This window comes from Pan paniscus, chromosome 6 (assembly GCF_029289425.2).
Source record: "Pan paniscus chromosome 6, NHGRI_mPanPan1-v2.0_pri, whole genome shotgun sequence".
Classification (NCBI taxonomy): domain Eukaryota; kingdom Metazoa; phylum Chordata; class Mammalia; order Primates; family Hominidae; genus Pan; species Pan paniscus.
The window spans coordinates 36,227,825-36,254,591 of record NC_073255.2 but is presented as its reverse complement, the minus strand read 5'-3'; the positions used below and the strand labels follow the sequence as shown (position 1 = coordinate 36,254,591).

At 40.2% G+C, this 26,767-nt stretch overlaps 1 protein-coding gene across 1 annotated transcript in view; it reads right to left on the bottom strand.

Annotated features, from left to right (window-relative positions):
- The window catches only part of ITPRID1 (ITPR interacting domain containing 1), a 233,864-nt gene extending 208,478 nt beyond the window's left edge, over positions 1 to 25,386 (bottom strand). The window contains exon 1 of the mRNA XM_055115824.2: positions 25,369 to 25,386. The gene's annotated coding sequence lies outside the window, so the exon portion shown is untranslated. The remainder of the gene's footprint in view (positions 1 to 25,368) is intronic.
- Between the last annotated feature and the right edge of the window lie 1,381 nt (positions 25,387 to 26,767).

Here is a 26,767-nt window from a genome sequence, read left to right as displayed (position 1 = left end):
ATCTCAAGGCATTCTAATGAATGAGATTAAGAAAGAATTGAAAAACTCACAAAGTTCTTATGAAAGATGTAAGACTTCAGCTAAGTTTAAAGGATGGACAAGAATTTAAATAGACCAAATTGAACTTTCAAGAAGGACAAAATGAACTTTAAATCTTGAATTGAGTCATTTTAAATCAGTAGGTGACTAAGTGATCCTTCTAAATGGTAAACCTGTTCTTTTCACTCCTTGCACAAAGACTTTCAATGACTTGGGGTCTGCTGGCCTGGAATGCACTGTTCAGAACAGCACTCAGAAACTCTGAATATGCTGTATCTAAGTTGCTTTATCACCTGTTCTCTTTTATGTATTCAAATCTGCAGACACACGAAAATGTTCTCTTTCTCTTCTGTCCTCATAATTTTGGTGTAATGCTCTAGTGCCTTCCCCACCCAATCTGAATGGTGAGCCTCTCTTCACCTTCCACAGCAATTCTAACATGAGCTCTCAGATGCAGCTTCTTGCGGGGACTTTCTCCTCTCCTCCCACTGCCTCTTGTTTCTACCACCATCAAATTAGTCATCCAAGTATATTGTAATTAACTGTTTGCATGTCTACCTCACTCACTCATAAAGAGATCCTAGAATAAGGGTCAGCCAACTTTTTCTGGGCCCTAAATTCTCTGTCACAACTATGCAGCTCTGCTGTTGTAGTGCACAAGCAGCCATAAACAGTACCTTGCCACATGGACATGCCTGCGTTTTAATAAAATTTTATTCATCAGCACTGAAATTTGAATTTTATATGATTTTTACATGCCAATAAATATTATTTTTCCTTTATCTTTTTTCAACTATGTAAATATGTCAAAACCATTCTTAGCTCACGAGCTGTACAAAAACAGACAGTGGGCTGGATTTGGCTCACATGTCATAATTTCCCAGCCCTTGTTCCAGAAATCTGAGATCAGGCCTCTTCCACTTTGCATCTGTTTTGCCCGTCCAAGTGCCTGACACATAGTATGTGTTTATCAAACTTTATTTGAATAAATTAATGAAGAAACGAGAAGGCGCAATAGGAGTAAATAAGTATGTCTGCTCTCTCTATGCACAAGATATAGGGCCCAAAATGTTCAGCCTGTTGAGTTACTAGAATATAAACAAAGTATACACACAGCCTAGGACCAGCGTCCTCTAGGATTCTCTTCTCAGTGGGGCCACCAAAATCACTGAAACAGGTCAGAATCAGGTTAGCATCCCCAAAGGAGTCAAAACAAGAAGGCAGTGCCTAGACGTGGAGCTTAGCTGGATGGAAAAGGAGGAAAGTTCATGGGGTCCATGAGCGGACTCAGAGCAGCCCTATCGCAGGATTAAGCCTGGGAGGTTAATATGATGCATCGGTAGCTGTCACGGCCTTTATTTCTCTCCTACAGCTGCAGACAGTGGTGTCCCGAGTCCTTGAGAGAACAGCTTGGGAAATGAGGCTTATGTGAGATGACAGGAAGAGTCATTGCAGCAGAGGGATGGGACAGAGCAAGAAAAATTGTGAGATGGCTGACATGGTGCCAGGTTGGAGGGAATTTTATAAACCAGGCAGAGGGTGTTAGACATGAAATATTATCAGAGAGGCAGAGCCATAAGAGTTTTTTTTATTGGGGTGAAGACATGATTGAAGAAAGTTTTGTTGCCACTTATAGGATTGGAGGGGACAGAAGTAAAAAAAAAAAAGAACAAACCTAGAAGTTTCTTAAATAAATTCAGGTGTGACATGATAAAGGTTGGCAAGGGAAATGAGAAAAAAAGGGTGACTTTAAGAGAGACTTCAAAGGAACAATCTTTAAGACTGTGCATAGCCTCAGTAGGTAGAGAAAGGTAAACCAAAGCTGATACCAAGATTATATGCTTAGCTGACTGAAAAATGCACCATTTCTGGCCAGGCATGGTGACTCACACCTGTAACCCCAGCACTTTGGGAAGCCAAGGCGGGTGGATCATCTGAGGTCAGGAGTTTAAGACCAGCCTGGGCAACATGGTGAAACTCGTCTCTACTAATAATACAAAAATTAGCCCAGTGTGGTGGCACGTGCCCGTAATCCCAGCTACTCGGGAGGGTGAGGTATGAGAATCGCTCGAACCCAGGAGGCAGAGGTTGCAGTGTGCCGAGATCGCACCATTGCACTCCAGCCTGGACATCAGAGCAAGACTTCATCTCAAAAAAATAAAAAGAAAAATGTGTCATTTCTTTCTCAAAAGAGACAGAGGGTAGAGAAGGAAAAGGAAACAAATGTGAGACTCAAGTTTTACCTTTTGCCAGTACAGTTTGAGATGGTCATGATACATTCAAATAGTTATGTCTATCAGGCTGAAAGTTAGAACTTGAATGGAGAGAGGTTTACTGCTGTGCTGATAAATGTTTAACAACTGGCTCTCCAGGAAGGAAAGCACCCTGGTTTATATCATTTGCCAATTCTGCGGCGTAAATGCTTCCACCATGGCTGATTTTATGCTGCCAACCTGAAGTCACTGAATGCAGAGTTGGGAAGAACTGCCTGTGGGGACTGATGGGAGGTGACCCCAGAACAGCACTGGAAGATGATAGGGATGGAGACTTGAAAATCAAAGAAAACATAAAGTCAAGTCCTGCATTTTACGATGATGAAACTGAGACTGGAAATGGGACAGAGAAGAGAGCTGAACTCTTGAAAGCAGTAGGATGGTTTAGAGGCAGAAGACCAAAGTGTCAGAGATTTAGCCTTTATCTGTATACACAGAGCTTGGTGCTGCTGCAAAAACAATTCATTTGAAGATCAGGAAGATTATGATATTTAAGGTAAGAGAAATATAATTCCCAATGATTATCAGTAGATAGAAGAAAGATAATGCTCAGAGGGTTGGTTGCAATTTTCTATTCTACCTAAGTTCTGATTGGCCTATTGTCTGTCATCCTTAGCTGCTAGCACAAATTACTTCAGGTACTAAGGCTCTGAGCTTATATGCACATTCTATTTGGCTTATTTCTGCAACAGGTCAAAAGAAGGAAGTGAGCCTTGTGTGTTCTTATCTAGGCATTCTCAGAGAAGGCTACAAACCCATTACCTCTCACATCCATTCAGAGCACTGTGACACCAGGAGCATGGTGAGAGCTCATCTATTGTCTTTGGGGATCTTAGGGATCTTTTCTTACTTCCTCATCATGACTCCTAAAACCTTATTCTAAAGAGCCTGCCTTGGGAACACTTGCAGCTTTTACTGCCCCCTAGTGGATATCACACATTACTTCATCCTTCACGGCTTTATCTGCTGAGAGGGATTAGAGGTCTCATCAAGCCCTAGGGTTCAAGGAAAGCCCAATAAATAGCTTTCTCCTGATAACTTAAACTTGAATAATGCGACGGTTCTCAATAATCTTAGCACTCTGAGTATGCCCAGCATTCCTTTTAGGGAAATACAGGTTCATTCAACTTCGTGTGTGACACTAGATTGTCCCCCAAAAGTCTCATTTAAATGTTGTTTTAGCCTCGTTTCTTATTCTAAAGCTTTTTAATCAATTGAGAGCATCTAAGAACTTGACTTTAAGAAGGAGGAGGATCTCTTGTTCTATGAGTATTCTATGGGTTTCTTTCCATTTTGTGGAAATAAAAATAATCACAATTTTCTCTTTAAGCTTTTGACCTTTGTGAGATTAGACCCTGTAGTCCATTAAGAGATCTCAGACACCAAAGTTGATATGGCCTTCAGAAACTTAAAAAGCCATATTAAAATTTTAAGTGTACAAAGACTACATTGTTCACCGGGCCCTCTTTGACCTTGCTAAGAAAATGTTTATAGGGAAACATCTGCAGTCTTGTGTGCAAATACTTAGGAGCGTAAATCAAATCTACAGATAACGTCTTTGAAACCCACTTGTAACTCACTCATTCTTTATTATTGGGTGTTCCTCTCAATTGCTCAATCAGCAGAGTCAATTTACTAGTTACAACTATGATTTTACTTTACTTATGCAATCGGAATTAAATTGGCCTTTTGACTATGACTGTAAGGCTTATTTTATCATACACAAAATACCCCTCCTCACATCACCCCACCCCCAACACACACACACACACATCTACAAAAGCTTTAAAGGGGAATATAGCCCTTTTCTGAAGGTTTTCTTAGAGATGGGTAGGATGTCAAGGAAGGGATTATACCACACTTGAAATAAAAACCATCTTAACTGCATAGCAGGGTTTCCAGTCTCCTTTCATTCTCAAACTTCCCCTGTCCCTCCGTCTCCTCTCTGCTCTCTCATGTTGGTCCTTCTGGCCTCCTCTCTGTTTCTTTCCCTCTCTGCCCATCGTTCTTGCTAAGGTGATCAGTCTGGTCTGTTCTTGGATCCTCTCAAAACCTTATTCATACAAAGCCCATTTGAGAGAAAATGTACTAAATATTTTCACTTTAACTTTTTGTCCTACGATAAAAAAACTTCTTTGTGATGATTATTGTGCAAACACGACAGTTTGCCCTTGGACCAAATTACTGATGTCATCCACATGGAAGTGGCAAATGCTGATGCTTCTGCTCCTCCTTATTTCTTCTCCTCCATACAACGTGTCTCTAGACATTCCTCCGGGAGCCAGCAGAGTGGAATCACTGCATTATCTGTGGGCTCTTGTACACAGGCCACTTGGCTGTCTACGCTGAGGATAGTCCTGATCTCACTGGAACTTAGACAGGAAGGAATGCTTCTTTTCAAATTGTTCCTAATACCAGTACTCTCTTTCCTCTAAATGAAGACAGCTGTACTAGTGTATTTTCAGTTATGGGCCATGACCCATTGGGAGATCATAAAATCAACTTAGTGGGTCACATTGGGAGTTTTTAAAAAATGAAATATAATAGAAGAAAATATCAGGGTGCATCACCTAGGAAGGGTGACTACCGTTTTATGCAACTTTTCAGTCTTAACTAATGCATAGCATATCTCCTACTGTGACCTGGAAGTCAAACATATCTGAAAGTTTGAAAGACACTTTTTCCAGATTTTTTTTTATGTGAAAGTTCAAAAATTGTCTCCAAGTAGACGTGGGTGGGGGAAATTAGGCATTGTCCTGATCTGTCCCTCGTGTGCCTTGTATCAAAGTAAAGTGTCCCTCTGGGTCTTTAAGGGAGACAGTTCTCAAATATTCTCCCTGCAGGCTTTCAGAGGGTGTTCCGCTGGGATAGCTATCATTACAAAACTTTTCTTTTCTGCATCCCACAGGCCTCTCCCTTTAAATCCCGCTTCATATAGAGTCCAGTTCTGTCTCCAATTTTGTTAAACTGGGACTCCCCATTTCTCCCTAGAAAATCTACTAAAGCTTAGCCATCATTACAATCTTCAACAGGGTTATATACTTAACAACTTCAAGTATTGGCTGTCTCCTTCTCAAGGGTTAATGAGCTCTGGTGTCCCTGAGGGGGTATGTGTGTGCTTGCCTGAAGGGAGAAAACTCTCCCCTATACAGTGCTTCTCAGACTGTAGTGGAGATGTTGTTATAATGCAGGTTCTGAGTCTGTGGGCCTGGGGTGGAGCCTAAGATTCTGCATTTCTACCATGCCCTCAGGTGGTACTGATGCTGCTGGTCCTTGGACCATGCTTCAAATAGCAAGGCTTATAGCACATAAACACATTTAGCCACCACTAGAATTAACTTCCAACTTACATCCCCTTCTTCTCTAGTATATGTAAGAGATCCACATCTCTTGTGTTAAGACAGCTTGATTCTTTCGTAAGAACTAGTACCTTGACTTTATTATGCTAAGAAGATACAGGCACTCTCCCTCTCCTGAGTCATCACTCATGGGACCAGGACATCTCCAATAATTTAACAATGAAAAGCATCATGCCCAGTCCTCTTTTTCCTGCTCCCTAGAGATGGAGGCTGTGGAGAAGTCTGGCTTTGCCATGCCACATCTATGACTGCTGTACCAATTAGTTCTCATAGGTTAGAATGGCTTGTTAGGCTGTCTTTCAAGTCATCATTTATAATACGCACTCTCACACCCACAAACATGTTAGCATCTCTGAAAACTGGGTGTCTTCCAACTATTGTCAACCAGGTGGCAGGCTTAAAATAGTTGAGATTGCCTAGGATAATCGAGTAACTTCAATTGTTGAAACTTTCAGTCAACAAAGAAAGCATTCAAAGACCATTTGAGGGGGGAATATCAATCTTGGTACTTTCCTGAAAACATCCAGTTGAAACCTTCTGGTAAAACTAAGAAACTGTCAAGGTCAAAACTTGCATAATGAATGTCAGTAGCTTCAAAAGAAAATGCTAAAACCAAAAGTGGCATGTTCTTTCAAAGAAACATACATCATTAGCATTCTTGATGATGCAGATGATGATGTTGAGTGGAAAAGTGTTAGCTCAACAGCCCTGAGCTAACAACTGATTCAGAAGACTATAACTATGAAGAGTGTTTGATTCTGTTTCGATTTTTCCTTGCTGTGTACCAAAAAAGGATATATGATTGAAGAAAACTGATGTTTAAATAAGTCTAAAAGAGCTCTCCCAGTATATATACAATAAAAATTCCACCTGGATAAAAAAGCATTTTGTCATAGCTTAGTAAGCAGTTTTTATTTTGTCTTAGTGGCACATTAAATACGGTTCTTCCTACTTCAACAGCATCTTAAATTGATGAAACATGGATTTACATTTTGAACCCAGTTTCCTCACTTGTGAGACATCCAGGTCACAAAATATGATAAATCCAGGACCATCATTCACATTTCCTAATTCTTGGCCTATTCCATCCCCCTACAATATCAATGTTGGTGCTAAACCATCAAATCTTTAGAGGCAGACATTGTCTTTCATTAAATTTCAGCACAGTGGCTAGCATGTAATGTCATTCAACTAGTATTTGTTGAATACTAGCTGAAAGGGTAACAGTATGGGTATCTAAGCACTCAAAGCAAAATGATTTTAGCTTTATAAGAAGTAACGGCCAGTAAGTACCAAACTCAACTGCAGAAAAAGGTGACCATCTCCTTTCTTCCACAACAAATAGAATGTGACCAAAATCTAGGTCTAGAGGCAGTGACTCGTCCTCCATGAGTACATCACTGTTTAATGCCATTTGTATAGTAAGAATAAAGAAGAAAAGATTTAGATCCATCTAAATTTCATTAGCATAGCAAAATGAAAGGAACCTTATTTGTGAAGGATTATTTTCTTTCCATGTGGAAGAACACATTTTTCTTTAATTTGTGCCTGGAATGGCTAAACATGACAGGATGTACAGCCCCAACTCTAGATAAATTCAAACCAGTACCCGAGACACTCTCTGAGCCTTTCAAGAGGCTCATCAGTGATGGAAATTTGTCACTTTTGCCTAAGGCAATGTCATTGCTCAAGAGAAAGTAAAGCACAAGTGTTAGGTCAAGGGAGTTGTAGACACAGAACACCCACGGGCATAAGAGGTTTCTTCAAAGAAAAGTGTAAGGAGAACTAGGAGTGAAAGTATGCAAATTGCCTTGAAAATGAGATGAGAAAGTCTTTGAGAACTATGCGAAGCCCTTGATAAACCCAGAGCCCTGATGCCTCATTTACATGCCAATTAATTAGAGAACCCTTCTAAAGAAGACAGATAGAAATGTTGGTTTGAAAACAAAAATTGTAGCAGTACTTGGGCCCTTAATTGTAAATTATCAATAAATTTTCTGATCGACCCATATTATACCTATGATATTTCAGCTCAGTTTGGAGAAAAAATTCCTTTCATGGGCAAAGAGAAAACAGAAGTCATCAGTTGACCATCAAGAATAAACCAGAATACCTAACTCAAAAGCATGGTCAGGGCCTGACCTCCTATAGAAAATAGTCACCTAGCCATTCACTTAATCAAATTTGAGAACTGTCTTATCCTCCAGTCCTGGAGTAGGGGTGGGGGGTAATTTTTAATCCTTTTATTATACCTCCTTTCCCAAATGGCTAAGTCATCATTCCGGTGGGGGTAAGAGATTGGCGAAGGCTGGGGAGGAGAGGAACAACAGTTCACTGATCTACAGTAAGAAAATGACCTAAGAGAAACTCCACACTCAGCAGCAACAGGGGCTAAGCCCACGTATCAGACTTCAAGTCCCAAACTGCTACTCTACTGCCTTTTGATTAAGGAGAGCCCTGGGCAGAGGATGTTCCAGGATAAAGAGTCCTGCAGCAAATCACTCACTTTCATTGGTGTGAACCACTGGACAAAGTTGTCAGAAAGTCTAATCCCTCTCCCGGCTCTGTCTTCAACTAAATATGCAACCTGGGAATATGCAGGTCATGTCTTTGAGTCTCAGTTTCTCCATATTTAAAATGAAGTCATGTGAGATTACAAGACCTTACAGATCCATCATGCTACCATCACTCCAGCTCTCAAAGAGTTCTATTTTAGCCAATAGAAAGAAATACAACTACAAAGCAGAAGCACAAGTTAGGAACCGACAAGTTCCAAAAGGGAGGGATAAATAAATTCTGCATGTATTCAGGGGAAGAAGAAATATTTCAGGAAAGAAGTTCACACGGAGTTTATGGCCTGAGTATCATTTTGGATGAGTAGGATCTGGACTTTCAGAGAAATAGGAGAAACTATTTTAGGCAGAAGGTAGTGCAAAAGAAATTATGAAAACAGGAATGATTTCTGTGACATATAGGAAAGAAAGGACAGGATAAAAAGAGAGAAGGAGAAAACTAAGATATATGAATTTTCTCCTGTATGATAGACTGTGTTAAGAACTTTATATATGTTAACTCACTGAATCTATAGAGCCATAAGAAGTAGTTATTATTAAGCATACTTTATAAATGTAGAAATTAAGGGTCAGAAAAATTAATAATATGGCTGAAGTCTCGTAGTGAGTAAACAATTATTAGAGTAATGACATGGATTTGTGTCTGCCAGGCTCCAACCTTCAGGGATAAGCTGGGAGCCGAGCAGAATCCTAACGAATACCCAGGAGTGGCATGATTTGAGAGAGATAGGAATTGGCCATGTGGGTAAGATCTCAATGTTGGAGATGCAGCCACTTCACTGGAGAAGGGCCACATCTGCCTTGCATGACACGCATCTCTGCAAGCAACACAAGTCCCCAGGGCATCCTGTCACATTAGGGGATGGGTATGTGGAATGAATGGGAAGATCTCAATGTGGAAAGAATTCATTTTTGCATACAGGCTGTGCTTACTCACATGTCAAAGGTGCTTGTATTTTTCACCTCACTTCTTTCTGACTCTCTGGGGAGGCAGTTCAGGAGCTATCAGAATCCCTTGTTGGAGGGGAGCCTTGATGAGTGGCCATGGCCACTTCCTTAGTTACTGACAAGCTGGGCACTCTCCAGTTTCCTCTCTTCTCCCTCCCTTCCACTCTCTCTCAGATCATCCTTTCATGAGTGTTCACGCCTTCTAATTTGTATAGCACTTAGATTACATAGGATTTCATGAAATGAAGTCATCCCAGCAATTTATCCCCACTTTGCATGTGAGAAAACTGAAGTTCAGAGAGGCTAAGCATTTAGTAATAGTAAATGGCATAGAAAAAACACAATTAGGAGCTGTGGATGAAATGTGGATGGTTTGTTCAGGACCTTGAAAGGCAGGGTGATGTGGAGTCACAGGTATATTAGTCCATTCTCACATTGCTATAAAGAACTTCCTGAGACTGGGTAGTTTATAGATAAAAGAGGTTTAATTGACTCACAGTTCTGCAGGCTGTACAGGAGGCATGGCTGAGGAGGCCTCGGGAAACTTACAATCATGGTGGAAGGCAAAGGGGAAGCAAGCATGTCTTCAAATGGCTACAGGAGAGAGAGTTCACATGGCTACAGGAGAGAGAGAGTGATAGGAGAAGTGCTACACAACCAATCATATCGCATGAGAACTCACTCACTATCACAAGAACAGCAAGGGGGAAATCCACCCCCATGACCCAATCACCTCCCACCAGGCCCCTCCTCCAACACTGAAGATCATAATTCAACATGAGATTTAGGTGAGGACACACAGTCAAACTATATCAACAGGTAAAGCTAAAATTCTTGGTTCGCAGCTCTCTTCTAATATTCGAACACTGTCCTATATAAGAAGGAGTAGATTTGCTTACCTCTCTATCTCTATGGAGGCACAGGAAGCAATGACTTAGATAAGAGGGAGGGAGATTTCAACTCAATGTAAGGAAGAATTTTTTTAATGTTTTCTGCTTATAGAGGAAATACATGATGATTCAAAATGCAATTTTAAAACAAAGAGAAATAATAATTATTCATAATCCTATAACCTACAGGGAACCATTCAAAATATTTTAGCATATTTCTTTCCAGCAATTTTCAATGAGTATGTATGAGTAAATAATTGAGATGATCCTGTATATAAAATTTTGCATGCTATTTTTTCACTCAACATTATATCATCTTATAAGCATTTTTTAGCTCATTAAAAGCTCTTCATAAACATAATTTAATGACTGCATAATTTTCAATTGTATGGCTGTATCACAATTTATTTAACCAATCCCTTATTTTTGGACATTTATGTTGTGCATAATCTTTGGCTATTATGAAATAATGCTTCAGTGAAAATCTCTTGTGTATAAATCTTATTCCACCAGTTTTAGAATTTTATAGGCTAGATTCCTAGGAGTTGAATTACTTAATAAAAAGTGTGATTATCTTTAAGACACTGATACATATTGCCATTTTCCCTCCATAAAATTTACACTAATTAACCTCCGCATCTTCACTTTTTTTCTCTTATTCAAGACTTAGCACACTTCTGTTTTTATTTTACTTCTTCATTGACTGTTCCTTCTCCATCTTTTTGTTTGCCTTTTCTCTTCTCATTGGCTTCTGACTACTGGCAATCACAGGACTCTCTTTCTGAGCCTCCCTTCTTTCCACTTTCAAGGTATTTTCTCTATGTGAATTGAAACAGTCCCTTGATTTTGAAAATTATATAGAACTCCCAAACTTACATCTTCATCTCCATCACTGACTTTTCACTGCAAATTAAACCTACTATAACCAATTCTTACTTGACATCTACAATTGGATGTCTACCAGATATCTCAAACATAACATGGCCAAACTCTTGATTTTCCTCCAAAACCACCCCAGTCAGCTTCTCTGTAAGCCTTTTCCATCTCAGTAAATGGAAAGCCCATCCACCCAACTGTTCATGATAAGAGTTATCCTTGACTCTTCTCTTCCCTGTACTCACCAAATCTAATCCACCAGCAAGCCCTATCAACCTCTTCTCCAAAAATTATCCTAATTATCCTAATAGGATTCTCTCCTATCCCATCTCTTCCAACCTAATCCAAAATACTATATTCTCTTGCCCTCTCACAGATGTAACTTCCTAGAAGAAGTTCTAATTTTCAATCTTGCTATGCCTACAATTCCTTGTCCACTTAATTGCCATCTTTTTTCTTGCATGCATCCATTCAACAAATATTTTTGAGCATCTACCACATATTAGGTACTCTTCTAGGCATTGGGAGTATATCAGGAAACAAAATAAAGTGTCAGTTCTCAAGTAATTTACATTCTAGTTGGAGAAGACAGACAATACACAAATAAAATATAGAATATAAAAAGGAAAGCTGCAGGGGGAGATCAAATTACTATTTCATTTTTGGTTATCAGGGAAGGTCTTTCTAATGAGGAGATATTTTAGCAGAGATGTGAGGGAAGTGAGGGAATGCTCCATAAACTTATCTTGGGAAAGTATATTACAGGTAGAATATACACCAAGTGATGTGTATAGCAGGTACAAAGGCAGGAGCACGTTTGGAATGTTCAAGGGGTCATCCATATTGAATGTCCTTGGGTTGATATGGGATTGTTCAGCTGAGCCAAAGATAAACTGCACAACATCTACAGAATAAGTAAGGAACAGGCTTTATTAGGGAATCTTACAAGTGAGGAGTCCACAGGATTGGAAAAGGCATACAATTTCCTAATCTCTCTTCATCTCATGATGAGGCACGCTGGGGTTTGACACACAACGGGCTTGTCCTCCCATGGAGTGACTCAATTCCCTGGGAAGGTGAGGGTGACCTTCTCAGTGGGAAATAAGTGCTGCTTGGAGGCAAGCAGGTGGGATTTGTGGTGTAAGATGTTTGCTAAAGTTATTTGGGGATCTTGGGGTCCATGAGTATTTGTAGCCCCTCCTGTCGGGGAAAGAAGCCAACAGACCCAAGGAAAGCTAAGTTTTGGGGAAGCCCCGTCTGCCAGATCAGTGTCATTCCAAACAATTCATTGTGTAGGTCACCCCAAGTGAGCTTCCAGGGCCACCTTTGAACATTCTTGCTTATCAAACCATAGCAGGGAACAAGGAGGCCATTGTTTTGGGAGCAAGAAGGGTGAGGGAGGAGAGTAGTAGATGACAACCAAATGGCAATGGCAGGGGAATATCCTGTCCTGCTTGTAGGCCATTGTAAAGATCTGCTCACATATGCTACCCGTACTCTTGTCACGAGAGATAACAAGTGCACGCTCTTTTCTAAGGCTTCTAGTGAATGCCTTCAATTTCTCTTAAATTATCCATTTTTTTCTCTGCACTAGATCATGTAACATGTCATTATTTTCCAACTTTGAAAATCCTTCCTTTCTCCAGATCCCATGTCTCCATCCTGCTCCATGCCCTGAGAGCTTTATGGATGGCAACTCTCACTGTGCCCTGCTTTCCGGTTTTCCGGTTAAATTTACCCATGGAGATAGGGTTGCCAGATTCAACAATGGCAACACAGTTTGAAATTTCAGACAAATGAGTCATTTGTTTTTTAGTATAAGTATATCCAAATATTGCACTAATATTTAAAAAATTCTTTATTTCTCTGAAATTCAAATTTAACTGGGTGTTCTATATTTTATCTGGTAACCCTACATGAAAGTCACGGAGATTGTAGGGCGTGGCAAGTAAGGACTGAGAAGATTTATCTTCTACCGCTCTATCCCTGAAGGACTGCAGTGTAATAGCTTCTGGGATCCTCTACCTAGGGCCCCAGCTCCTGTCAGGGACCCCCTCTCCCAGGGCCACAGCTCTCAATTTTTCTGCCCCTTCTGGCCTGGGAGTGACAAAACCTTCTTGTTCTATCTAGTCCCTGCGTGCATTACCATCCTTGTGGTTCCATGAACTCTGTCCACCCCACTGCAAATAGTCTCCCCTCATTAATCTTTCTTTGATTACCCACTTTTAGTATGCTGACTGTTTTCTGCTGGGACACTCAGACATACAGCACTTATTTATTCTCCGCCACTTGAAGTTTCTTCCTGAGGGCCTGGGATGGTGTCTGATTTATTTCCTGAGCCTGGCACTAGTACCCACTCCATAAGTATTTATTGACTGACCAGTTGATTGGCTACAATCCATTCATTCATAAATGTTTATTGAGTCACTGATTCTCAAAGTGTAACCCTTGGACCTTGGATAATTTAAGAAGCATCAGCCGGGAGCTTAATAGAAATACAAATTCTCAGGCCACACTGGGCCTATTGAATCCGAGACCCTGGGGATGAGGCCCAACCATCTGTGGTTTAACAAGACTTCCAGGTGATTCTGATTGCTGCTAAATTGGAAAACTATTAGGCTAGGGAATGGGAACATATCAGTGCACAAAAACAACGAGGTCCCCATACTCAGGGTAATTACCAATAGAGCAGACACATCTGCACACATTCGTCTTAACGAGTGACATAGCTGACTGTAAGAGACAACATCTGAATACAATCTACTCCCTTATTCTTGTGAATGGGTGCCCCACGTGATTCATAGTCTGGGCATGTCCTCTGCAGGAAATCCTTGGAAACTTCCAGCAGGCCCTTTTAGAACCTGACCTGAACAAAAACTGAGCTTTGCCAGTTTAGAAAAGCTGAATTCTCTACCCCAAATTAAAGTTTGTCCTAGGCAAGATGGGTACTTGAGATTTTCACAGAAAATACAAGAAAGCCTGAAGAATTGTCCTATAATGTGCACTACTTTCAAATATTCTACCTGGTATTAAAAAAAAAACCTGAATCAACATAAACCCTATTTATAATTATACAAGTCTAAAGACCTAACTCCATTTGACATGTAAACACAAAGCATATTTTGCATCATTTATTATACGTTATATTTCTGGTAATGCAAACATTATGCAAATGGAGGTACCTTGTACTTTGTTTTGTTCTCAGCTCAAGAGTTATTCATCATTTCCAAAAATCATATCACCAATGGATGTTTGAGTTGACAACACATCTGTATAGTCACATTTGCAGCTGTCATATTCACCATGATTCTACAAGTAGTGAGAAACATCTGACTACATTATGTCTTCCAACACTGCATATCCCAAGCTTTAATGTGCACCCTGAGTCTCTTGGGAATGTTGTTACAACACAGATTCTCATTGAGTAAGTCCAGGCTGAGGCCTGAGGTTCTGCTTTCCTAACATGTTCCCAGCAGGTGTTGATGCTGGTCTCTGGACCACAGTTTGAGTAATGAGGTTCTAGTGTGATCATGCCCCACCATTTGCAGATTGAAATATATACTATTTTATTATGAACTCCTTTCATTTCTCTTTTATATTTATAATTTGGATATTATATCAATTTTCTGAGGTTAAACATTTAGTTAAGTTTAATTCTCTATGGATTTTACTTAATAATGAAGAGAACAATATAAAAATTTAATATTAAAAAAGGAGTACAAATCAGATAGAGATGAAAACTATTGGCTAACCTCTCCAAGGTCATCTTGAGTTGTCCCACCTTTCTGGACGGAACCAATATACATATTACATGTATTGATTGATGTCTCATGTCCCCCTAAAATATATAAAACAAAGCTGTGTCCCTACCACTTTGGGCACAAGTCATCAGGACCTCCTGAGGCTGTGTCACAGGCGTGCATTCTCTCGCATGTTAACCACATGAGTGATTTAGGGATGAGAAGGCAAAAACAATCTTTGCGTGGAAATTGTCCTGGAAGAACAGGTTTAGGAACAGGCATGTCCCAGTTTAGAACAGCAAATCTCACAGAGCGCTTTGCTGGGAATTTTGGGGAAAGATACTTCCTCTGTCTCCTGAGAGTGGGTCCAGGATTTATCCTTCTTTTTTTCTGTGGACATCGAGGAGTGAGGATCTAAGGTCTCAAACTGCAGAAGCCCTGTCACTAACAGCTAGCGGACAAAACTGAAACATGGCGTGGGAAGGGGAGAGACAAGAGAAGCACCGCCAATCGGAGCCATAGTCGCTGGATTAAGCCAGCCCTGGAGCTCACCTACTCGTGTTTGCCTGTGATACGTGTGTCAATAAATGTCCTTTTGTTTAAATCATTTGGAGGTGAAGTTTGTGTGTGAGTGGGGCATCAGAATAGAGTGTCAATTAGATGAAAATGGGTTTGAGAGACAGCAACATATTTTTTATTTCCATAGGATAGGCACTCACCTAAGCAGAGATGGTCATTAGAGAATAGAAGAGGCTCAGACTCGAACCACAAACTTGAGACTATGGATAGAGAATAAAAGGGAAAGAGTGGCCTACAATGGGCAAGAGAACCATCAGACTTCTGCCACTGACAGCAGGAAAATAATATAATGAATATAAGCCTGAGTTTTTCTTCCTAAGCTCTTGCCAACATAGTGCAATGTTTAGTTTTATTTTTCTCCACTACTGCTTATAACATCTTCCCCAGACTCTAAACTTGCCAAAGCTCTCATGCAAATGGGAATTGTTTTCATGTAAAAATCAATTAATATGCATGAAATGGATTATTTTAGTGTTTGAATTGTATCCCCCCGAAACACATTTTAGAATTCCACGAAGCAGTGTGAATACAAATTTCTCTTTCTTTCTCTCACATGGGGAAAGTCCCTGCTTTAAAAAAAAAATGCCTGTGGTACACATTCAGAATTCACTAAATATTGTGCAGGACAGCTGCTTCTTTTCAGTCTACAAGTATAAAAAAGTGATTGGCCCACATGAGCTTGCGGGCCAGGACCCTGAACAGTGGAGCCGTGGTGAGCCTGAAAAGTTCCCTCCACTTCTCCAGGAGAATAAGAAGAATATGAAAGCAGGGAGGATGGTGGACAGGGAGGGTAGGAGCAACAATCTGCGATGCTAGAGACAAGCACAAGGCAAGGCCTTGAGAGACATTGATCTGGCCCATTCTGAGCAGAAATGTCCTATATAACATTTGTCCATATTACAAAACCACCTCCACAAACGTAGTTTAGTTTACTCTTGACAGGTGGCTGCTTCCCCTATGCTTATTATTGCCCTTTATCTGGAATAGCATCCCTCTTATGCCCTGGCATTTTCTCTGGGAGCCCCACTAAGTCCTGAGTGACTAAACGGTGGCACCCTCCACCACACTGGATGGTGGAGATCAGCTCCTTTCTAGAATATAGAATAGAGAATAGTTCCTTTCTAGAATCCCTACTTGCTCCAAATACACACCATGAACCCTCAACATTCCATTGCAAAAGTGTTATATACTTCGTATAGTGTCCCATTCAACCAAATAGATTTTCTGACAAGCCCACTGTGTACACACGCACGCACACATGCACGCACACACACACATACACATGCACACACACACAGCATCTCATATTTCCCTTGAAAGTGCAGCAATTTATTCTAGGAAGGATCTAATCTGCACATCAAATACCTCACTAGAATTGCTCCCATGTGGACCTCTTGCATTATTTTTTCTCCAAGCAGTAGTTGCACACTTGTGGTCTTCTAGCTGAATTTGGTTGGCAGTCGTGTTTTATTTGTCCCATAAATTGTTTTTTAATGGATATAATTTTAAAATTACAACATTTCAACGTAAAAATCTGGACTGCTTGTTTCTCTTGGAAACTCAAAAGGCCTGCTGACACTGGGCTTCATTCACACATGCCCACCATTGGACATGTTTTGTTGTTTGCCACAGTCCTCACCATTCCCTACAGTCTCCATGACCTAAAGTTAACACAGCATATGCCACTTAGCATCATGTTTGTACTGTTTCTTTTCTTTTTGTAGATAAATATTTCTCTGTACCCAGGGAAAAATGATAAGCAATACACCACATGTTTAAAGAATAATGAGCTTGGGCTTCTTTGTGAGAGTGAAAATTATTCCTGTGTGCTCTAAAGGAAATGCAGTGCCACTTTACTTATTTTTTTTAAGTTACCACAGTTCCTATTTGAATTTGCAATCCTTATATATGAGGCACTGACTTTCACCCCTATATCTCCATATTACAAAAGGAGCTATAAAATCCCACAAAATAAAACATTTTATTAGCTTCAAAATTAAATGTGGTGTTCAACCTGTTTACAAAGAAGGGGTAGAAACAAGGTTATGGAGTGGGGAAATAAACAGTCATATTCAAGATTATCCCTCCTATAGCTCAGAACCAAGGCTTTCTTTCTGAGAACACGTAATATGTTCTCATTTCACAACTGCATATCCAAATATACTGGTAATTAGAATTCTGAGAATAAAAATATGTAAATCTACTTGCTCTTATGGAGAAAAAAATCTAACACTAAAAAATAATCTAATTGAATGGGAATGGATTTCTTTCTAAAACAATAAATCTAATTCTTTGCCTATATTTAAAGTAATACCAAATTTCAAAATAGCCCTGAAATTTAACAAAAAAGGTAAATATATTTGTCTTTAATTTTTTGCACAAAAAGATAAACATATTTGTCTTTAATTTTTTGCAATGTACAGACTTCAGTTTAAAAGAGAAAAAGTAATTGTTATGTTTCATTAGGAATTTTAGCAGCAATTCTTCCATTCAAAACTTATTCATTTGGATTAAGATTATGGAGAACACATCACTTCTTAATGGTGGAATGTGACAGTTATTTCTCTAAAAGAATGATCTCATTCAGGCGCATGCTTTCCATTAAATATTTGTTTGTACATTGGCTTTATATTGTTCCTTTCAGTCTCCTTAAATCTTTTTTAGGAGAAGGAAGGATATTAATTATATGAAAGTATATATTGCATCTTCTTTCTAAATGCGGAAGGAAGGAAGCTAAGATTTGAGTTTCCATGAAATGAAGGAAATTCTGTCACATATTCTCATTTAGATAATTTAACTTTTTAAACTCATTTATCAACCATGTTGTAGGGTAAACGCACCTCCTAGCAATACCTTAAGCATACCCTGAGAATGACCCTGTGTGGCAGACACAGCTGAATGTGTGTTCTCAGCTACGGAATCCAGGAGTGGCCAACCTGGAGATCTGTTCCTCGCCTATGAGGAACGTCTGAGCCCCCCAACATCTGTCCCATCCCATCCCAAGGAATACAGGCCATACAGGGGCTCGAGGCCCCGAGTTTGACTTGAATGAAGGATGCCAGGTGGAGGTCGTTATGGGGAGGGTACTGAGTGAAAACATGCTGCATAAACTGCATGCCTGTTGCAAGCCACTGCAGTTCTCCTGCCTAGCCCACCGCTGCTGGGCAGTATTGTTATCCTGCCCAGCCCCTGCCACTGGACTCTCTCCCCTGTATGTAAGCCCCCAATAAAACCCCATGTCTCATTTGCTGGCTCTGGATCTCTTCTTCAGCCTCTTAAACCTGGTGCCATTCTGAGTGCAGCCAATCAGGGTTTGACATGACACAGGTGAAATACATATTATTCAGGCTTTTTTCTATGACAAACTTTGCCCTTTAACACCATTAACATTTAGAGGAGCTGAGATGCAATTCCAGGGTCATGCAGATTTCAAACTCTCTAATTTCCACACCATTAAAATAAGATGTTTAAAGAGAAAATGTGAATCTTGCCTTCCAATACAATTAATTTGGACATGAAAAATAATGACAAAGAAATGGAGATGCAGATTGAAGCATATATTGATGAAGAAGCAAAAGATTTGGTCCATAATTATTTAAGTACCAATAAATCTGTTATTTAAAATGTTTACTCTTTAATTTGTACTTGGATCTTAAAATGGGAAGTTTCTCAAGGAACCCAGCCTGATATGGGATCCCAACAGGGGGAATTTCAGGAACCTGATAGTAGAAATAGTTTGAAAGCAATAACCAGATGCTGGCATGGCCCTGGAAGGAGGCCGCAAGGTACTGACCAGGGACCTTCCCCTCCTCAAAAGGAGAGTCAGCTAGGAGGGCAGGATTCTCTTGAAAAACGGGTCACAGGGATCATCTCTCTTTATCTTTGTGAAGCAGAATGCTCTACCTTCCCTGCACTTTGAAATCACCTGAGAAACTTTAAAAAAATATTGAGGCCCTGCTCCAAGAAATTCTGATTAATTGGGCTGAAGCGTGGCTTGGGTAAAACAAGTTTTTAAAGCTCCGTTGTTGATTCTAATGTACAGCCAGAATTGAGACCTGCTGTTAGGAAGGAAGAACACCCCCTCTACCTATATGATTCTTCTTAGCTGGAAAAGCCTTTGTCCTGGCTGGGAAAGGCAGCTGAAAGTAGACCACACTGAAGAACTTTGTTTCCCAGCTTCACGTCAAGATTCAGAAAACCTGAGAGCTGTTAATAATGACTCTCAGCCTGCTATGGGCATCTATCTCTCCTCTGCGGAAGCCCAGTGATCTCATTACTCAATACCTTCTCATCCTGGGTGCAGAGCCTCGCGTCTCAAACTGTGACCCTAGGTCAGCAACATAGGCACCATCTGGGAGCAGGTTAGAGACACAGTCTCAGGTTCCACCCCAGACTTATTGATTGAGAACCTGCATTTCAAGAAGATCCCACATGATTCCAATGCACATTAAAACTTGCAAAGCCTTGTTGTAACAGAACATGTATTCTTTCTTTTTTTATTTGTAAATTATTTAAGGTTGGCAATAAAATCTGCATGCATTAATACAACGCATTAGGAATAAATACGTAAAAATCAAGACAAGAAAAATGCAAATTAGAATGGGGTATTAAGAAAAGAGATAAAAAGTAGTACATAGATAATTGAATCATAAGAAACTTCTGAGTTAAATTATTAAGCACAAATTTGAAACCAAGTTTCCTACACTCCAAAGAGGAAAACAGAGATAGTTCATCTTGCTCAAGGAGAGAGGCAATCATTTATCACGGGGCTTCTTGAGGGGTACTACATGATCTAGTAGAAAATATCTTTAATACACATGCAAGTCAAAGAGATTCTGCACATGCCATTTCCTGAGTGTCTTCACACAGACATGTTACCTAACACCACCAATTCTTAGTTTCATGATGTCTAAGATAGGAATAACACTTTCAATCTGACAAGGTTGTTTTAAGGACCAAATACAGACTGTAGATGCTATATCCCAATTCCTCAGCTTGTGGTCAGAGTAAGTTCACACCTGGTTTTTATTTAAATGAAGTATCTTGGGCCGGGTGCGGTGGCTCACGCCTGTAATCCCAACACTTTGGGAGGCTGAGGCGGGCGGATCACGAGGTCAGGAGATCGAGACCATCCTGGCTAACACAGTGAAACCCTGTCTCTACTAAAAATACAGAAAATTAGCCGGGCGTGGTAGTGGACGCCTGTAGTCCCAGCTACTTGGGAGGCTGAGGCAGAAGAAATGCGTGAACCTAGGAGGTGGAGCTTGCAGTGAGCTGAGATTGCACCACTGCACTCCAGCCTGGGTGACAGAGCGAGACTCCATCTCAAAAAAAAAAAAAAAAAGAAAAATGTCTTAAAGCATAAGCTCAATATCTAAATCACAGCTTTCTAATTTTCAAGAATAAAGGTGTGGGTCTTGCCCTATCAAATATCAAATCTTGCCATAAACCTATGATAATTAAAACAATACTATATTGGTTCAGCAATAAACACATAGATTAATGAAATATTAGTCATAAAGCACATCAATACCTGAAATAGAAAACAGGAGGCCTTACAAAACAGTAAAGAAAAAGATATTTTATCCCAGAATGATACTGTGACATGCAGAAATACCACAGCACGCATTATACAAAAATAAACTCTAATTTAATTTAAAAATTAAATTTAAAAATGTGAAAACTGGAAACAAACCAATCATCCTTTAATAGAAAAATGGATGAAGTAAAATATGTAAATAGTATACAAAGTGTTATATGTATAGACACATATATAGTATATAGAGAGAGGGAGAGAGAGAGATTAAAACAAATGAACTAGATCTAATTCTATTGTATCAAATGAATAAACTTAAAAAGTTAATGTTGAGTGAAATTGAAGGAGGACACATAAAATATAATATTGATATATATTTCAAACACATCAATATACCATTTATGAACACACACGGGCAGTAAGTGTATACAAGCACAGATAAGAAGGTTCACACCACCTATAGAAGAGTAGAAAGAGGAAGGAGGGAAGAAGAGAAGGCAGTGAAAATGGATTACAAATACTTTAGCTCTATGAGCAATTGTATTGTTTTTCATCTGAGGAAATATGACAAAACTTTAACGTTTATTGAATCTGGGCATCCGATACTGTGATATTATGATATATATTATTGGTTTTCATCCACGGTACCTGGCTTATAACTCCCACAGCCCTGGTTATTTTTTAAGTGACTACAGCAATAAGCATATCTTTCGTTAAGGTATTTGGCTTTTTGGCTTTGGTTCCTGGAGCAGCTTCAGAGCCATAAAGGTGAAAGAGTCTTTTGTTAAAATGTTGAGTGCTTTACTCCATAGGAGCAGGCCTCAGAAAACAGTCTCTCTCTCTCTGAACTTTTCCTGCCCTTCTTTTACCTACTTCTTTTTCTTTTTCTTCCTGAGGCAGGAATCTTCCCTCACTCTTCTTTCTTAGACCATAAAGAAAATCTCTTACCTACCTTCCCTGACTGTAGGTCATAAGACCCTATTTCAGAAGAGGTCCTGCCCCATATCCAGGAGGAAGAAATGCCACACAGAGAGGTCAAGAAGAATCTGGACAGAGAGGCCCTGCTGGACTCCCCACTGTGTTAGTGTTGGATGGTACCCTTTGTGTCCAGTCACATCTCCACATGGTTGTCCATGCCTCCATCATGCCTGTCCAATGAAGTCTCTGTAAAAGGCCCAAGAGGACGGGATAGGATGAGCTTCCAGATGGCTTAGCACGTGGAGATGTGGAAGGTGGCGCACCAGGGAGAGCTAGGAGCTCCACGCCCCTCCATGTGCTTTCTCGTATGCATCATCTCTTCATCTATCCCCTTTGTAATATCTTTTTTGATAAACGGATGAATGTGTTATTTTGAAGTTCTGTGAACCACTCTAGCAAATCAGTCAAACCCAAACAGGGGGTTATGGGATCCCCCAGTTTATAGGCACCCAATTAGAAGCACAGATAAAACAACTTGGGGTTTGAGATTGGCATTGGAAGTGGGGTGCAGTCTTGTGGGACTGAGCCTCAATTTAGGGGACCTGACATTGTCTCCAGGTAGGTCATGTCGGAAAGGAACCTAATTGGAGCACAGGAGCTGGTGTCTGCTGCAGAAATGATTGCTTGCTTGGTGTGTGGGGGAAACTTTTACTTTGTGGTGTGGGGGCAGAAGAAAAACAGTGTGTTTTTCCTACATATATGTAATAATTTATCATATAATTATATAATATTTATATATTATTTACCACTTATATTATAAATAATATAATTCTAGGTAATCATTTATTATTTACATATATTATTTATATAGTTTATATTATATAATATTTATATATATTATTTCTGCATATATAAACTACTGATTATTTTATTATCTTTTGTATATTTGAAATGGTTCTTTAATAGATAAAAATGTTCTCCACTTCTACACTGCTGGTGGGAATGTAAACTAGTACAGCCACTATGGAAAACAGTGTGGAGATTCATTAAAGAACTTAAAGTAGAACTACCATTTGATCCAGCAATCCCATTACTGGGCATCTACCCAGAGGAAACAAAGTCATTATACGAAAAATATACTTGAACATGCATGTTTATAGCAGCAAAATTCGCAATTGCAAAAACGGGGAACCAACCCAAATGTCCATCAGTCAATGAGTGGATAAAGAAACTGTGGTATTCTACTCAGCCATAAAAAGGAATGAATTAATGGCATTTGCAGCGAGCTGGATGAGATTGGAGACTATTATTCTAAGTGAAGTAACTCAAGAACTGAAAACCAAACATCGTATGTTCTCTCATAAGTGGGAGCTAAGCTATGAAGATGCAAAGGCATAAGAATGACACAATGGACTTTGGAGACTCAGGGGGAAATAGTGGGAAGGGGGTGAGAGATAAAAGACTACAAATAGGGTGCAGTGTATACTGTTCAGGTGATAGGTGCACCAAAGTCTCACAAATCACCACTAAAGATCTTACTCATGTAACCAAACACCACCTGTTCGCCAATAACCTATGGAAATAAAAAATTAAAAAACAAAACAAAAACAACAGCCATGGGAACAACAACAACAACAAAATGTTCTCCTCTATAGATCTCATATTCCTGTGACAAGTCCACAAGCTTTGGGGTCTTACTCTTTCCAGGAGGTCTGATTAAATCCCTGCAAGGACAGGAAGCAGCGAGCATGCTTCTTTCTCTGGGGAACTCCATGTGACAGTTGTCATGGTTGCAGCCACGTGTTGTCCCTGACAGTCTATTGGGCCAATTTGGTGTAGTCCACTTTAGAGTCATGCAACAGAGCCTGAAACTCAAGCTCTGCTTTACCCCAGGAGTCCACAGCTAGGCCACAGCCACTGCCACCGTCCTGTCACTCACAATCTGCATGCAGAGGGTGATGCAGAGGACGAACAGGTGCCAGGTCTCCAACCCAAGCTCCTGGCTGCCAGGCACAGCTCAGGCCATCTACTCACACACATACAGCTCCTCTCCCCAGCTCAGGTCCACATATTCCCAAGGTATGTTCTGGGGCGAGGGTGGGGCATGCTAGTCTGTCTGTCTGTCCATTATCTTAGTATGTGTCCATCTTTCTGACCTTTCTGCATCCCATCCCTCCCTGCATAACCAGAAACACTGTACCTCAAGCACGATGGAAGCCTCTGCTCCCCAGTGTCCTAGGCGCTATCTCAAGTCTTGCTTCCATTTTCTGTCCCACAAGAGGTGACATCTCCTCCAGGAAAAATCCCAGATGGTTATAGTTTGTTAAATGAGAAATCTCAATATTCTCCCAAACTAGAAGAATATACATTAGCCTAACAATTTTGAAAGCTGCCATTCTATATGGAGAAAGCTTTTTTTAGTAGATAAGAATACACGGAAGCATAGAATCTGATAGCAGACCACAGATTTGGTTTCACCCAGCAATATCTAGGTTTCAAGGTCCATTTTGGGGGCCCTCATCCTCTAGCCATCCTTCTCACCTTAATCTTTTCTCACCTGGAAGCTAAAGGCACTTTGACATCTTAATTGAAGGAAGCTTTGGACTGGCCCACAGAGTTTGGTAACAACCTCAAGAAGGTCTCTTCTAGTGGAAGCCTGGACGGAAGGCACTAAGCTTCTCTGGCCACAGCCCCCTGTCACTCAGTTCTTCCCTCTGTCTCAGTCCCTTGAATCAGGGAAAAGAAGCCCCTGATGTTGTCCCCAGAGATTGATGCAGTTCCTCAGTGAAGTGGAGGTTTCTGGAGCTTCTGCGCCCTGGAGCATTTGCCACCTTTTTTTTCTCTATTTATACTTTCCTACTTAGCTTTTCTAAAGCATGTCCATATAGGGTAGTTTTATGATTGAGTCCCTGACCCTCCAGCCTCAGTCCAGACCCTTATGTGAGCAGACTTCTCTTCTCTTCAGCTGAGCCACCTGCTGCATTTCCTTGTCTTATTTGATGCTGCTTCTTATTCACGGTTCATTTGCAAACAGACCCTGCCCTTGTTCTGACTTTAGTTCCTTCCTCTTCCAACTCGGGTTTCCTTCGGTGACCTCCCACAGCTAACCTCTAGGAACTAATTTTTTAAAATTTGCTAACCACCATTTTACAAGGGAAAAAGACTATGTATACACAGTCATAAATGTATATGTTTCTTATCACAGCAATTTTCTTACTCACCTATGTACTGTTAAATACGGCAAGTGCTGAACACGTAATAAGCCTGTCATTCCTTGTTAACTGGCTGGTATTGGAACCATCAATGTCAATAGCATGTATAAATATCAGTAATATGGTGGAATGTTAATGAGTCACATACAAATATAGGTAGTATTGTGATCATTTATACTTTGATAGGAAAACAGTATGTGTAAGAATATGGCATAGGCTCTTAATTGCAATTCAATCATTAGAAAGCTTTGGAACATCAAGTGATGTAAGCATATTCTAAAATGTAATTAGAATGTAGAAAATATTGTTAGTCTCAATGGTATTTAGGTTCCAGGAGACTGGAACTAAATTTGACATTAATTACAGCCATTTCCAAGTGACATGCTAAGTTTGAAAGCAAAGTTGATTTTCACAAATCAACTTACCTGAAAAAGTTGTTGTGTTCCTCTGAAGCATTTTGAATGTTTGGTTCCTCAAACCATTGGTAACACTATTTTGACATCACAACATAGCATTATGATGAAGCTTACCAGTTTTGGGTGCACATCTGGCTTTGACACTTTCTAGTTATGTGACCTTTGGTAAGTCTCTTAACCTTTGTGCTCCTCACTTCCTCATCTGGAAACTGGTGAAAGCAATAGATCTACCTCCCGGGGTTATTGGGAGGGCAGCTAGTACACGCAAAAGCACTTGGAATAGTGCTGGCAAACAGCACTCAATAAATCATCATAATCATCACCATCATTGCGATTTTCATTTCAAAGGAAGTTACTAAAACATCTCTATATGCAGCTTACCTTCACTATGCACTCTTAGGTACAAGGAGTGGGAATCCAAGCACTGGGAGAAGGGGACGGATAGGAGTAGGGAGGGGTCTCTCTGACCCTGGATTGTGGGCTGGTGTTCAGGGAAAAGCTCCAAGCCTAGGGGGGACCTGGCAGGTAGGGCAGGGAAGGGAGGCCAGAGCTCCCATCCAGAGGAGGAGCCGTGGCTAAGGGTTATTACACATGGAAGACTGTCACCTGGAAGCGACACAGGCTCCCAAGTGTCATTCCTGACATACTAGATACTGGCTTTACAGGTAGCAAGACCAATGCCAAGCCTGACTAGATGGTGGCCCTGAGGTTTTGCTCTATTTTCTGCCTTGGCTATGAAACTTAGCTAAGCTTTGTCCCAGAGACGGAGGCCCAGTTGTAAACAAAACTGTAAGATGATAGAAAATAACATGGATATAACTGTATGCCCTGGTCCCAAACAGACAGGGTGTGAATCTAGGCTTGCCACTTTCTAATAGATAGCTTTTTAAATAGTTGTGAAGATTAAATGAGATAATCTGTTGAAAGTCCTTGACCTAATATCTGTCCTATGGAAGTGGTCATAAATGCTGGCTATTATTACCATTATTATTAAGATGGAATGATGATGACGATGATGATGATGATGATGACGATGATGAGATGACAATCATTATGATGAAAGAGAAGGACCAAAGGAAAGAAAACAGGAATGAGAGTGTTCCTAGTAATGGAAAAGGAGGTAAAGCTTTAATCAATTTTTTTAATCAAGTAAAATGAACCCCCAAAAGAAGTGATTGTACTTAAATTGCAATGGGACATAGCTATTGGTTTTGCACAGCCATCTCTTCCAGACACAGGAGCCATATTTCCATATTGGTTTAGGGGGACCATTTCTTTCCACAACTGCTTAAAGACCTGCTTAGCCACAATAGGATGCAAGTCCACAACAGACTGTGCACTCAGGAAGCAGAATTTAAAACACAAGAAGCAAGGATTTAAATAACAGAGCTGACAGCTCAGTTACATT